Source organism: Phalangium opilio, unplaced genomic scaffold (genome assembly GCF_054372755.1).
Source record: "Phalangium opilio isolate 3A_F unplaced genomic scaffold, DU_Popi_V2 ptg000209l_1, whole genome shotgun sequence".
NCBI classification, from domain to species: domain Eukaryota; kingdom Metazoa; phylum Arthropoda; class Arachnida; order Opiliones; family Phalangiidae; genus Phalangium; species Phalangium opilio.
Genome location: NW_028324217.1, coordinates 5,629,562 through 5,643,279, shown reverse-complemented (window position 1 = coordinate 5,643,279; position 13,718 = coordinate 5,629,562). Strand labels below are relative to the sequence as shown.

Here is a 13,718-nt window from a genome sequence, read left to right as displayed (position 1 = left end):
TGTTGAAAGACAGATTACGTTAATCAGTTTAAAATTAAGTAGTTACTTTCTAATTATTTATGTTTTCTATTATATTAATTTATACATCAATAAACCCATAGTAAGTTAATACTTAATTATATAGTTAATTTTAATTGTGTAAGAGTAGAAACCGAGTTGATATTTTCAATTAAGATTGTATTCAAGTGAGCCATTAATTGACTAATTATTAACACGAGTCAATACATTAATGATGACGTCTTTAAGTAAGACAATTGTTAATTATTAATTATGTGTAGGTCAAAATTAGTTTAGAAGAATTTGCCCCTAAAATAAGTAACATATTTACAATAAGCGTGACACTTGAAATGGTTTTAATGCCAAGTTTACTAAAAATTTAAAAAAACATCATGCAGACGATATTTGGAAGGCCCAAATATTACCGTTTCATAGACAGCAAACATTTCCCGGTTTGCAGCCCCGTAGAAACACTCCGGGCACGCCGGATAGCTAATCTAGTTGTAAACATAAACATAAACATACCCTTGTTAACTTAAAAACCTCGTTACTGTTATTAAGCCTTGGCCTTGTCTTTGACGACAATTACTACAGTTACTACTGCACCATAAGTTTATTTTTTACTTAAGGCTGTACTAGTAGAGGCACAATTACAACTACGGTGATATCGATATAAAATCACGTGGAATAAAAATTCTGGGAATTTTTTTTTTATTATTTTCGAATCGTCGAAGTAAAATGCATAATCTCGCGCCAGACTTTCTGGCACCTTATGAATGGAGGCAACGCTATTACCGATAAAATGATGCATTACATAATAAACTCAATTCGTGCCTTATTACTAGGCCTAGTGGAACATTATATTTATTTTTATTATTCTTTTTTTAAAGCGAGTGTAGTGGGCATCTTCTACGATGCTATCATAAGTTCATAAAATATGTTTCATAAGATTGTCACTGGTTACTTAGAGCTTGTCAAAAAGTGACGTGGTTGAAGCGCCATAGCTTCTTGTAAAGAGACACCAGGTGGGCGCTGTCAAAGGATTAGTACAGACTGAGTAAATAGGAAGATGGACTGCAAAATTAACCGAGTGTAGGACTTCAATTCTCGCTTGTCGTTCTCGAAGTAGCTCGAGCTGTAAGCCCATCTCTAGCATTACGAAGTATAGGTAGTGTCATACTTATGGAAGGAACATATCTTATAAACTTATGATGGTATAAAATGACTTCAACTCGTGTATTTCACCATATTGACAGATTTCTTTATAAAATCGTCTGCTGATTAAGTCTTTGACACATAATTATGCAATTTTTCTCAAAATACGTCCGGGGCTAAGGGTGAATGTTAATTTTTGTTTGAAAATTCACATTTAAAGTGTATTTATTATATACTAATCAGGGATAGGTATAAAGGAATTATGGGGGAGGTTTGGTTCAAGCACGGACGTAAGTTGTGAAAATATGGGTAATTTTCTTCTAAGCCTGAATTCAAAAATATTCATTTCAGATTAGGCCAATTTTTGCTTGAACTAAAATAATGAAAGATGTTTTTTAAAGGGAGAAAGAAATTTCAAAAGCACTAAGAAAACATATGGTTGTCTGGCAATTTCATTATCCCTTTAACCAACCTTTTAAAAATGTATTGAAAATGCAAATTCAATGACGATATGCCTATTTTTAGTCATTAAGTAACAAGAAAATATTGCATTGAGCTACGTATCTGAATATAGACTCGTGTATGTTGAAGAATAGTGCAAGTAGACCAGAATTAGCTTAAAAGTTTCTTTAGGTTGAATTAGCCAATAAATTGGCCTATTTTTCTATCATGGACATTTTCTGTAGTCCAGATAACGTTTGAAACTGTCCTATTGTATCTCTTAGACTACAATAGGTAGTGACAAAAATTTAGTGAATTTTGATAAAAATTAGCTCATGATTTTAATTTGATTTTTATTATTTTATTTAAGCGTGGGAACGTTTTTTAAATTAGCATAATTTTATTTATTTTTCAGAATTGTATTCCTTAGTCAACGAAGAAGTATGTCTCTTCCGATGCTGCTGAACTTTGATACGGATTTCCGATAACACGATAAACAAATTGAGAGATTTCTCTATACATAATTGATTCCTGATAATCCAAGTGGGTAAGTCGATAACGTTTTATTTTTACACAAATTGGCAATGGGTCGCTTAGCTTTGAGTCACGAAGATAATTTTCAAAAAAGTCTTTCGATAGTTTTGACAACACAAGCTTTTTACATATGTTTATTTTATTAATTCGATAAATAATGTTAGTGTAATAGAAATTTACATAGATTTCAATATATATATAATTACACTAAAACTTTATTTACATCACATCCTGCATTTTTATCAATTGCAACAATTTACGAAATGCAGGGATTATTAAATGTCGCTAAAAAACTGCAAATAATTGATTTTTACGAATTTTAGTTTTGCTTCATTACCCATAAATAATTACAGTATTTATAACAATTTTAAATTAATCACAGTTAGGCCTAAGGGAAGAAATATGAAATTAATAATTATATTGGAAACTTTGACTCTTTAATTATTTAATTATTTAAATATTTAAATATTTAATTACCTTGCCGGTAGCTTAATAAAAAACTATCAAAAATGTTTAAAAAATATTAAACTAATCTTATATTAAATAGTTAAATATGTAATTAATGTAGGTTAATTTGATAAAAACTATTATTAATAGTGAAAAAATATTAAACTAAATTTATATTAAATAGTTAAATATTTAATTAATGCCAGTTAACTTGATAGAAAAACTATTAAAAATAATGAAAAATATTTAAAAAAAATATTAAACTAATACTTTAATTAATAGTTAAATATTTAATTAATGCGCTAACTTGATTAAAAATAGTAAAAATATTTAAACTAGTAGAAAACAATATCTCCCTTAGTAGCCTGTACTGTTTTGAAGTACACTGCTCGTTAACTACGTTGTTGTGTTGCGTTGGTAGTAACTATTAATTAACAAAAATCAACTTCCGCCCGAACAGGGACTCGAACCCTGGACCGTTAGGTTAAAAGCCTAACGCTCTACCGACTGAGCTATCCGGGCTCGAAGGAGAGAGTCCTTAGAGCTCGTTATAAACCCAAGCCATATCTAGAGGGCGCCAAAAGTTGAGATCTCGGAGGTAGAACTCTCAAATCAATAACCTTAGGCGATGCCATTAGAAAGTTTTTTCGGAATAATACCTAGCGTAAGGTTGCCAAGGTTTACATTTAAAACTTAAGTAGTAAAACTAGTTAAATCAGAGATACAAAATGGTCAAACACCATATTGTACCTCCGACTTTTTAAAAGGCTCTTCTCATTGGTAACTGATTCCTGAAAGCTTGTCAATAAGTGAGTGAAGTAGGTTGTAGATTCAGGGTATATACAGACTAAATAGGAATATGGACTGCAAATTCTTCCTTGTCGTTCTCGAATTAGCTCGAGCTTTAAAGTCTCTAGCATTAATAAGTATAGAGCTATTTCAGAGGGGGTAATGGCTACGTCACCAACGATATTTGCTCATAGAGAAAAACCCTCATAAAATGGCCGTCCTACACTCAAAGGCTGGCCCAATTTTCGTAGCAGACGAAATTTTTCCCCCACTGAAATAGCTCTATAGGTAGTCACACTTATGGAGGAACATATCATATAAACTTGTGTTAAAATGTTTGCTTAAATATCTTTAAAAATAGTAACCTACCCCTCTGATTTACGTTTAATTCGTAATAATATCCGACCCCTTATGACGTATGTTCATACATCATTCCGAAAGATTTTTTATAAGGAATTTCTTTGGAAATATAACGGTTATGAATAAGAAATTTTCGTCTTTAATTATGAAGATACTTAATGGTAGACCCCCTTAATTAAGACGCAGTTAAGTATCGGCAGGTTTTTAATTACAAGAAGAATGTGTGTTAAAGAAAAATGTGTTTAACCTTGACGATGAAGGGGGCTGGCTTGAAATAAGGGAGGGGGGACTACTTTTTTTTTATATAATTAACCTTGCGCGAATTCCGCTCCAATTAGTGAGTGTTGGCGGGAGTTATGCGGCGTTAGGGGGAGGTGGTTTTTTGGTTTTTTTACTGAAGAATTTTTTCTGGCGTCGGTATTGAAGAAACTTAGCACCACCAGACGTGATTTTTCTTAAGTTTTTTTAAAGCGAATCATTTTTATTGAAGGATGTATGGTGTGATAAATTTAATGGTCCTTATAACTTGGCTAATGAGTTGACACGTAGTTTTTTGAGTTTTGGTATTTCAACGTTGCAGGGGGCCTTTGGGGGATGATACTAACTACAACCTGAGAGTGAATAGCTCCTTGATTAGTATATTCTAAATTAATGTTCAAATTACTTACAGGAAATTATTTTAAATTAATTTTTTCCCCAAGATTTTTAATTTACTAATTTGTAATTTACCGTTTTTGAAATTACCTTAATTTTATAACACTAGTATTAAATCTTAACTAATCAGATTTAATTCGTATCCGAAAGAGAATTTTCTTAATTGTTTATCGTTCAAAAGATGGGCTAGAATCTTTAAGTCACCCAAGGGCTGAAGTAAAACATCTTTTATTGTTTAAAATAAGACCTAAGAACCAACTATGTTGTAATTTATGTATTTTCCGCGAGGTGTCGTTTTTTATCAGTACCCTGTTTAAATTTTCCATTGTTGACGGTTAAAGTTGTCAACAAAGCCTTTGTATAGAACCAGCTCTCACCGCTCTCCGGACTTGGGGGAGGGGGGGGGGACAATAGCTGACCCTTGTCCAAACTGCAACCAGTGAAATTCCATGTTAAATCTGAGCAGAAAATGATGTTTATTAAGTGCGCTAGAAAATTAGATACATTACATTTTTCAACCATTTAGTACTTTAAGTATAGTTACACTAAACTCGCTTATTATTTAGCTATAATTTACAATTGGTGCTTTATAAATGTCATTTAACGTACCGTATATGGTCGCGATTTACCTTACTTTCTTTCCTATAATACTTTTGAGGTATTTTGCTCTCGTTGGCCGCCGATTACCATTGCAAACACTTCACTGGTACCGGCACTTCCAAGAATTCTTTTCTTTTCGGCCCAAACCTACCCCCTAGTTTCTGAAAAGGTTGCTGAACCGGAGTGGGGAATTCCCTTGGCACTAGCCTATGGGTTAAGACCCCCTCTTGTTAGCGACGAACTGTTGATTATGTTATTTTACCCCTATCTTGGGCGTTCTTACTTCAGCTTCTTGTTGCAAGTTCGAAGTTTGAAACCTAAGAAATGAATTTTTGGAATTGGCCCTTCTTCGGAAGGGCCTACAAACAATACAAAATCAAATACATAACTTACTAAGAAAGGGCTGAGGGTTTGAGACGGGTTCAGAACCAAGTCTGAGAGCAGAAACTCTGGAGCGAGGGCTGATAGACCCTTCTCAAAGGATTGCGTAGCGGAGTGTCGTCTGCTTAAGGCGGAACATTTGGTATGTGCATCCAAAGACGAAAGATACGACTTCATAGTTTCAAGTCCTTGTTGAAAAGGGGTGAAAATCCCCCTACTAAGCATCAGACCTTCACTAAGCCTTTCACTCTGTGAAGTTTGCCGCCATTTTGGTGGAAAGGGGAGGAGCTATTTTAAGTCACACCTCTCTGGCAGCTCCACAAGAAAGAAGGTTTGGGGCTGGTTCAGAACCAAGTTGGTAAACAAAAATCTGAAGGGAAGGCTGATAGACCCTTCTCAAAGGAGGGCGTGGCGGAGTGTCGTCTGCTTAAGACGGAACATCTGGTATATGGATCCATAGACGATACATAGGACTTCATAGTTTCAAGTCCTTATGAATATTTCTTAGTTGTCCACATACTGCCCCATAGACTAGTGGCAGCCCATGTTATTTTTTTCTTGAGTTTAATACAGTTAAATATGGAATGCTGCCATTGTCGGTATTAAGAAAAGTTTGATGGAAGGTTAGGGATCAAAATATAGCTTGAACAACTACACTTGGTTCACAATTTCGAGTCAATTTGATGGAACAAATTAATTTCACATGGGTCTCTAAAATTCTTCAAATTTAATAATGCCTTTCAAAATTTTATTTCCAACACAGACGCCGCTTATAAAACGTAATCCCTAAACATAAGATTAGAAAATTTATAGTAAACATCACAATGCGATGACTGTTTTAGGGATTATAAAAACAATCATCCCATCCGTCTGGGTATGAAATCCAAAAGAAGAATAAAAGAAGTTTAGATGCGTTTGGGTGTAAAACTAAACCTTTTTATGTGACGAATGCAAAAGTCCCAAAATATTGTTTATGTGTGTTTTGCATGGGTTGATTGCACTAAGAGCTAAGGGTGACTCTTTCTTCTACCGTCTGCCGCTGTTTAAAAATAGAGAAAACGTAATGTATTAGCCCCTACCTTTAACCGCGCATTCGCAACGAACAAGACGTCGCCTTAAGTACTTGCTGAAATATTAATGTTTCTGCCCTTCGTGTTTCAATGGACAGGAAAGCAGTTTCCTTTTAATTTCAACAGTGCGTTCTTAACAAGGCCGGATTAAGCAATTTTGTAGCCGGGGGCCAAGACAATGTGCTCCCCCTTAAGTGGGAAAAAAGGAAGAGCAAATGTTGCTAAGGGGGAATACTTTAACTCAATGCGCCCCCAACAAGCCTTGCGCCCGAGGGCCAGTGCCCCCTCGCCCCCCCCCCCACTCTAATCTGGCCCTGGTTCTTAACATGCTTTGTGATTAGCTGGCCGGAATAGCTCGTTCTAAACAAGGTTGTGGCTAGATGGTCCAGAACTGTGAGTTCTTAGCAGACTTATTGGATAGGGAACACCACTAACCAGTCTCGAGAACCTCAACCACCGAAAACCTTCCCCTAATGTTATTGATATCATGATTTCATAAGATATGTTCCAAAAGTTTGTCACTAGTTACTTAGAGATTGTGAGTGAGGTAGGTCATAAATTCAGGGTAAAGCGACGCCTGGTGAGGCGCTGTCAAAGGCTTAGTAAGTTCAGACTAAATAGGAAGATGGAAGTCATGCAAAATTAACCACCGAGTGTAGGACTTCAATTCTCGCTTCCGCCGTTCTCGAACTAGCTCGAGCTGTAAGTCTCTAGCATTACGAAGCATAGGTAAATGTCATACTTATGGAAAATAACTTTATATTTATAAATTTATGGTATCACTGGATAGGTTTAATGCAGATCTTATAAACTTATTCTTATATCAATCATGCACTTTACACATTTCCAGACAAAATTAGCACACTCATAATCCCTCCAATATTTATCCCACCATTAATAGCTATAGCTTATTTGGCAGAAGATTGAAAAGTGCGGGAAACGGTGGAAACTGTTGATGGTTCGCTCCCATACCAGAAGGCGAGGCTTCCAACATATTTTCCCACCAAATATATTTTCCCGGTGAAGTTTAGGGCGCGATAACTTCAAAATACACGAAACGATTTGCCACGCTGGATATTGACTCCATCTGTTTAAATATGACGTATTTTGTTTATTGGCTATCTTAAAATCTTAGCTTAAACCCCATTGCAGCTTAAAGTGCATGAATTTTTAGCTTATGCGAAATACGCTTGGAAACAAGTCAGCTGTAGTTGTGGGTAAGGAGGTTTATTTTGAAAACTGGCTGCATAGGCACTCGGCGTTGCCCCTAAAGGACATTTTTTATTTTAGTTTTTAGGCCGCCATTTTAAAAGATGGCGGCGGCAAATCGAAACCCATATAGCCGAAACGAATAAAAATAACCAGACGAACTGCCTGGTAACACCAGGTACCTTACAGAGAGCTTTCGGATGGGATAGTAGTACGTCATACCCTCCCAATTCTACCGCTGTTCTGGCAGACATATTGGGTGGTCTCAGCTTCATTCCTGCTTTAAACCCGCCAATATGGCAGCGTAAATTATGTCGGCTCCTCTTCCAACTGAAAGCTCTCTATTTGCCTTTGCTTAAACCATAAGTTCATAAGATATTTTCCGTTCCATAAGTTTGTCACTGGTAACTTAGAAACTGGAGCTTTTAATTTTGAAGTGATTGAAGTAGGTCATAGATTCAGGGTAAAGCGAAGATGCCTGGTGAGTATGGCGATGCTATCAAATTTGGGCTTAGTAAGTTGAGACTAAATAGGACCTAGATGGAACTTGGTCCTGCAAAATTAATTAACCACCATCGAGTGTAGTTAGGACTTCAATTGACTCGCTTAATTGTCGTTCTCCTTCTCGAACTAGTTATCTCGAGTACTGTAAGTCCATCTCAGTAGCATTACGAACTTGTATAGTTAGTGTCATTCATACTTATGGAAGGAACATACCTTATAAACTTATGTTAAACCCATGGTCACGAAAATTACCAATTTGGTTCACGTGGGAAATCGCTTGGAAAACTAAATACAACAACAATGCTCAACTATAGCCTATAGGTATTTCTTTTAAGAATGTGTCTACTCAATGGTGTTGCCAATATAGTTCGTGGTTTTTATTTTGAAATACTTTCATGCCTTTTTTTCGAGCCATGCGTGATACAAATCATTTGCAAGCTCACAATCCTCGCGTGGTCTTAGTTGTTAAATCAAGTGGTGATGGTATACACTTTTTCTAGGAATTGTGTACTAGTCCTATGAACGTAAGAGTGATTATATTATAATATAATAGAACATGATAGGGTTAAAAGCGAGAGTTGTGACGTCAATGTTTCCTCAATATAATTTTCATAGAAATTCTATTTACTTAAATGGGTAGTAGTCGCGAAATCTAGAGTATGCCCAGGGACAGATTTAATTTTAGAAGTAGGAATGGAGAACGGAACGGTTAGTATTTACTTCAGTTATTCCGACTCATAGACCACCCAGTATAGAGCCCCTCCTTCCAACGCGTAATGTAACGAACAGTTTAAATTATCTTATTGGTTAGCTCACTTAAACTACGTTTTGATGACGTTGCTGACGGGGACGGCGAAAAATAATGACGTAATTCCTTTTTACCTCTGTCGCTATGACAAGCCTCTTCTTTCATACTCCCCCTCCGTCCCGTGGAAGGGGGTCCGTCCGGGACTTTGACGCGCGCCCACATTACTCCGTTCTTCATTCCTACTTCTAAAATTAAATCGATCCCTGGTATGCTCAATTTGATATTGACGTGGATTTTGTAAGAAACATAGTTAATAATTAATTATATTAATTTACATTATGATATTCTCGATTTAAAATTAAGTAATTAATGAAGGGCTTGTTAAAATATCTAGCAAGCTTCTGAAAGGTCTATCATAAATCTCCCGAAGAACGTCCCACCCCCTGAATTGACCACAAAATAATTTCACAACCGTCAAAGGTTTCACAAACCTATTCGACAACAATAACTTTAAATCTGTGGTGGACTTAAATGTTTAACGGTTTCTTAAGTACTTAAAGATTTCTTACTGTTAAATTTTAGTTTTTTATCTGAAAAAGTTAAAAACCAATGCTGGGTGACCTCGTAAGGCGTAATGGACAAAAATGGTCGTCGTCTAACTTGAAAACTCGATATTTCCTAAGAATTTCAATCAACAATATTGGAAACGTGACTCTATCCTAAAATGATATAGACTGTAGTAGCACCGGATACCTTTCCCCAATATAATCATTCCACGGAGGAAATAATTTGCTGCCAATAGTCTATTTCAGCTTGCCTATACCCGATAAGCAATAATCTTTCTTTTTTTTCATATAAGCGGAAACATAAGTCTATGTTTGTGTCCCCATAAGTTAATATCAATACTAGTGAAAGTGCCGACTGACTTAAATCAACACCCAGGTCGGTAAACCGCTTTACGTACAAAGCTGAAATTTTGCAGAGACGTTACTTTAAGTAGTTGGCATACGAAGTTTCTATAAGAACCTTGGTTGGCATGTACTAAGACAGATTTCCGATCCTTCGCCATCTTGAAAAATGACTGCCAGAAATGTAACAGAACCTACTTAAAGGAATGACGTCGGTGCATTTCAACTGATTTCCTTAATATTTAGTACACTCTTTAGCTATATACTATAGAAGGGCTTTATAGCTTTTGGGGTTCAATTTGCCGCCATCTTGAAAAATGGCTGCCGGAAATGTAACAGAACCTTCTTTATGGAATAATGTCCTTGCCTTTTGAACAGATTTATTTAATATTTAGTACATTCGTTAGCTATATACTATAGAAAGGCTTTATAGCTTCTGGGGCTCAATTTGCCGCCATCTTGAAAAATGGCTGCCTTCTTTATACAATAACCTAAGAAAATTTCAACCGATTTCACTCATATTTAGTACACTGGTTCACTATATCCTATAGATAGGTCTTATGCCTTTCGAGATTCGATTTGCTGCCATCTTTAAAAATGGCGGCCCGAAAACTAAAGTGTCCCGACGGGCTGACGGGTAACCCCGGGTGCCTTTCCTACTAGTATTATATACTCCTTGATTGAATTCGGTGCTTATTATGTTTGCTACTTATAGGGAAGCTTGCATAATGTGCTTATGGCGGAAAGCATAAAAGACCCGAGACACAATAGGAAAGATTTTGATAAGGCTGACGAAAAAAATGGTGGAATAATACTTGTAAGGTTATATGGAAAAACCAATAATCCAGGCATCCAATTTATGTCGTCCTACGTAAGATTCAGCCCATTCGACCTCGTTATACTGACGGCCCAGTCACTCGGAAGCAGATGTGGCTGGCTAGATCAAGCCTGCATTTTTTTTGATGATATCGTAGGGACCAACCAATGTTGCTAGCCCTTAAAGGTCACTCGTGGGTGGATTGGTGAAAAAAAGTGTACACTCATGTGGCTAACCACGAACCTTTTCTTTCAAAGTGGACTAACAAATAACTAATTTGTATGACGCTAGTACAACCAGAAGGGGATAATAGGAGAGTGACACTCTGTATCATCTTAATATGCTTTGCTTATGTAACATGCGATTCTTCCCAGGCGATGGACCCCTTTTTGTTTGCTCTCCCGCTCATCAAACTTAATTAAGATTGGTATATAACTATCGCACCGTGCTATGGGTGAATTCTATAAATGTTTGGTATTTACTAAATCCTCAGCAATCAATTAACCATCAAACCTTCATTGTCTTGACGTGGGACAAAAATCCACAAGCAGACAGACGATTTTTTCATTATCTGTTTCTTTGTTCAATAATCCACAAAGAATAATGTTAGTGAAATTCAATTGTACTTCGATTTAGCCTGATGGCCGCGTGTCGTTGGGTATAGTTTAGCGGAAGCCATGGTGTGTACAATCTATTGACTGTGGAGAGATAACATTATTCAACATAGGATCTAAGCCAAGAGCCTAGGCTTAGCGATTCTTTCGTGCCACGTGTCCCATGCCAATCAAAAAATTCCTTGCCGACCTATAACAGGGTTACCATGCAGGGGGTGAAGGCGGTTGCGTCGGTTATTTGGGGCGAAATTGGAAACTGAGCGTTTCCCCTTCACGCCTGAAGCTTCCTGAACTGAAGAACTAACTCCATTACATTCCAACATAACGGAAATACAGTTTAACCGAAGTTATCAATTCTTGCAATACACTGCCAGTCGTGGAATCGCTAGGTGATTCTAGAGTATGCCCAGGGATAGATATAATTTTAGAAGTAGGAATGGAGAACGGTAAGTATTTACTTCAGTCCGACTCATAGCCCAGTGTGGAGCCCCTCCCTCCAACACGTAACGAAAAGTTTAAATTATCATATTGGCTGGCTCACTTAAACTACGTTTTGATGACGTTGCTGACGGGGACGGCGAAAAATACATAATTCCTTTTTACCTCTCTCGCTAAGACCCGCCTCTTCTTTCATACCCCCCCCCCGTCCCGTGGAAGGGGGTCCGGGACTATGACGCGCGCCCACATTACTCTGTTCTCCATTCCTACTTCTTAAATTAAATCTATCCCTGGTATGACTATCTGAAGCAACAATCAGTGAGGTAGTCAAACACTAGACTCTATTTTATCCCCTGAAAGAACCATAGCGTCAATTTCATTGATTTCTGATAGCAAGATGGGTCTGCATGCTTGGGTTGTAGGTTCGCTTCGGTTCATAGGAACTAATTTTAGATTTCCTGGATTGTTTTGACGCGACCACAAAAACAAATTGGGCCTTTCCAAGGGTGCTTCTTTTCTCCGTACTATATACTGTCTGTATATTATGTGTCATTCACAACTGACTTCAGACTACCAGACCGTCCAGACGTCTATGTGTATGTGTGTGAATTTTGCCTGGATGATGAAATGTGAGACACTCAAACAACGAACGAAGAACTTGAGATTTTGCTGGTTTACGGTTTTGTTTTTGTAATCGTGTCTCTCCCTCAACGGGGGGTGACTTGAGTTCTAAGTCTCCTCTTAAGAAGGGTATGATATCCTAGATTTTTGTGGTATTATGGTATGGAAGCCAACGTAGTCGGTTTAGGGCTTAACCTTAGTTAAAAAAAACAAACCTTGTGATATGGTAAGAGGGATCTGTTTTAGTGGGAACAAGGGCAAATTTAAAGAATGGAATGCAATGCTGGGAAGTCAGAAAACAACGAAAAGTTAATGAGCTACCGTTAGGGGGATGAACCAAGTGACTTGATGTCAATATTGGCAGTCCAAATTGGCCTTATTCTTATTCAGAGCTACTGGCCGAGGGTCTGAAAATTACCCCCATTGAGGCTGGGTAATCTTGAAGGTTCGCAGAATCACCGCCAGGTAGCCCGAGCGCCGCGTCATCTGACGGTGATACTGGGAACCTTCGTAAGTTACCCAATAACTATGGGACCAGGGTGGGAAATAAGGATTTTTTTAAATTGGACATAAGGCAAGCGACCCCCTGGCCTGGAACAAATAAACTGGTCCATGACCAATGACCAGGGCACGTCGTCTGCTAAACTAAAGAAGTCAACAATTAAAATATTTAAATTAATGTCTGGACTCTGGTTACCCTTGAATTTTCTTAGTGGTCCCGTTGACCACTGACCCCGTCCGATTTAATTTTTAAACTGGTCATTTGCCCTGTGCTACCGCCTCATTTCCCACGCTGTATGGGACTAGTTTTCGAGTACGTCTGCTCTCCCTTCGCTTGAAGGCGTTCGATATGTCATGTGACCGGAAGTTAACCTGGTCAGTTAGTTATTTGAGAAGCGCCCTCTCGTTTGAGCTACATCGTTCGTGTTTTGAATTGCCAAGGCATAAGCTTCCACAACCTTTCTTAACTCTCTCTGAGAATGATGCACGCCATAAATGGTTTGTCTGGGAAATCAAAACCAGACATCTTTAGCATATTAACCCTGGCTTCAATTTTTTTTTAACCTCGGCTTTCCCCCATTAATTTATTAAGATATTAAAATTTCTTTTTAATAAGAAAAACAAAGCCGCTATCTGTTTCCTCACAAAAAAAAAAAAAAACTTTGACTGGGCGATAAAGACTTCAATAGTCTGTAGTTTTTCTAAGCCTTGGGCGTGGGAACGGGCTTGAGTTCCAAATGAAACTTAAAAAAAATATACCAAATTCCTTTTATCAATTCCTAACAGTCTCTTGAAGGGCTACCGCGGCGGCTGCTCTTGAAATTTAGAAGTTTAAGATTTATCTCAAAGATAATACAAAGTTAAAGAAAAAGAATTCTGTTGTTTGTAGTGAAGAAAAGAAACTAAGGTTTAGTTTTGGTTTACATAGTT

General features: G+C 37.2%; 1 protein-coding gene and 1 non-coding gene across 2 annotated transcripts in view; one reads left to right on the top strand and one right to left on the bottom strand.

Moving 5' to 3' along the window:
- Dg (Dystroglycan) overlaps positions 1-13,718 on the top strand; it is a 115,109-nt gene that overhangs the window by 43,664 nt on the left and 57,727 nt on the right. Inside the window, exon 2 of the mRNA XM_089855108.1 lies at positions 2,009-2,140. The gene's annotated coding sequence lies outside the window, so the exon portion shown is untranslated. The remainder of the gene's footprint in view (positions 1-2,008; positions 2,141-13,718) is intronic.
- On the bottom strand, positions 3,024-3,096 carry TRNAK-UUU (transfer RNA lysine (anticodon UUU)). The gene has a single exon. It is a non-coding gene; the product is annotated as a tRNA-Lys (tRNA).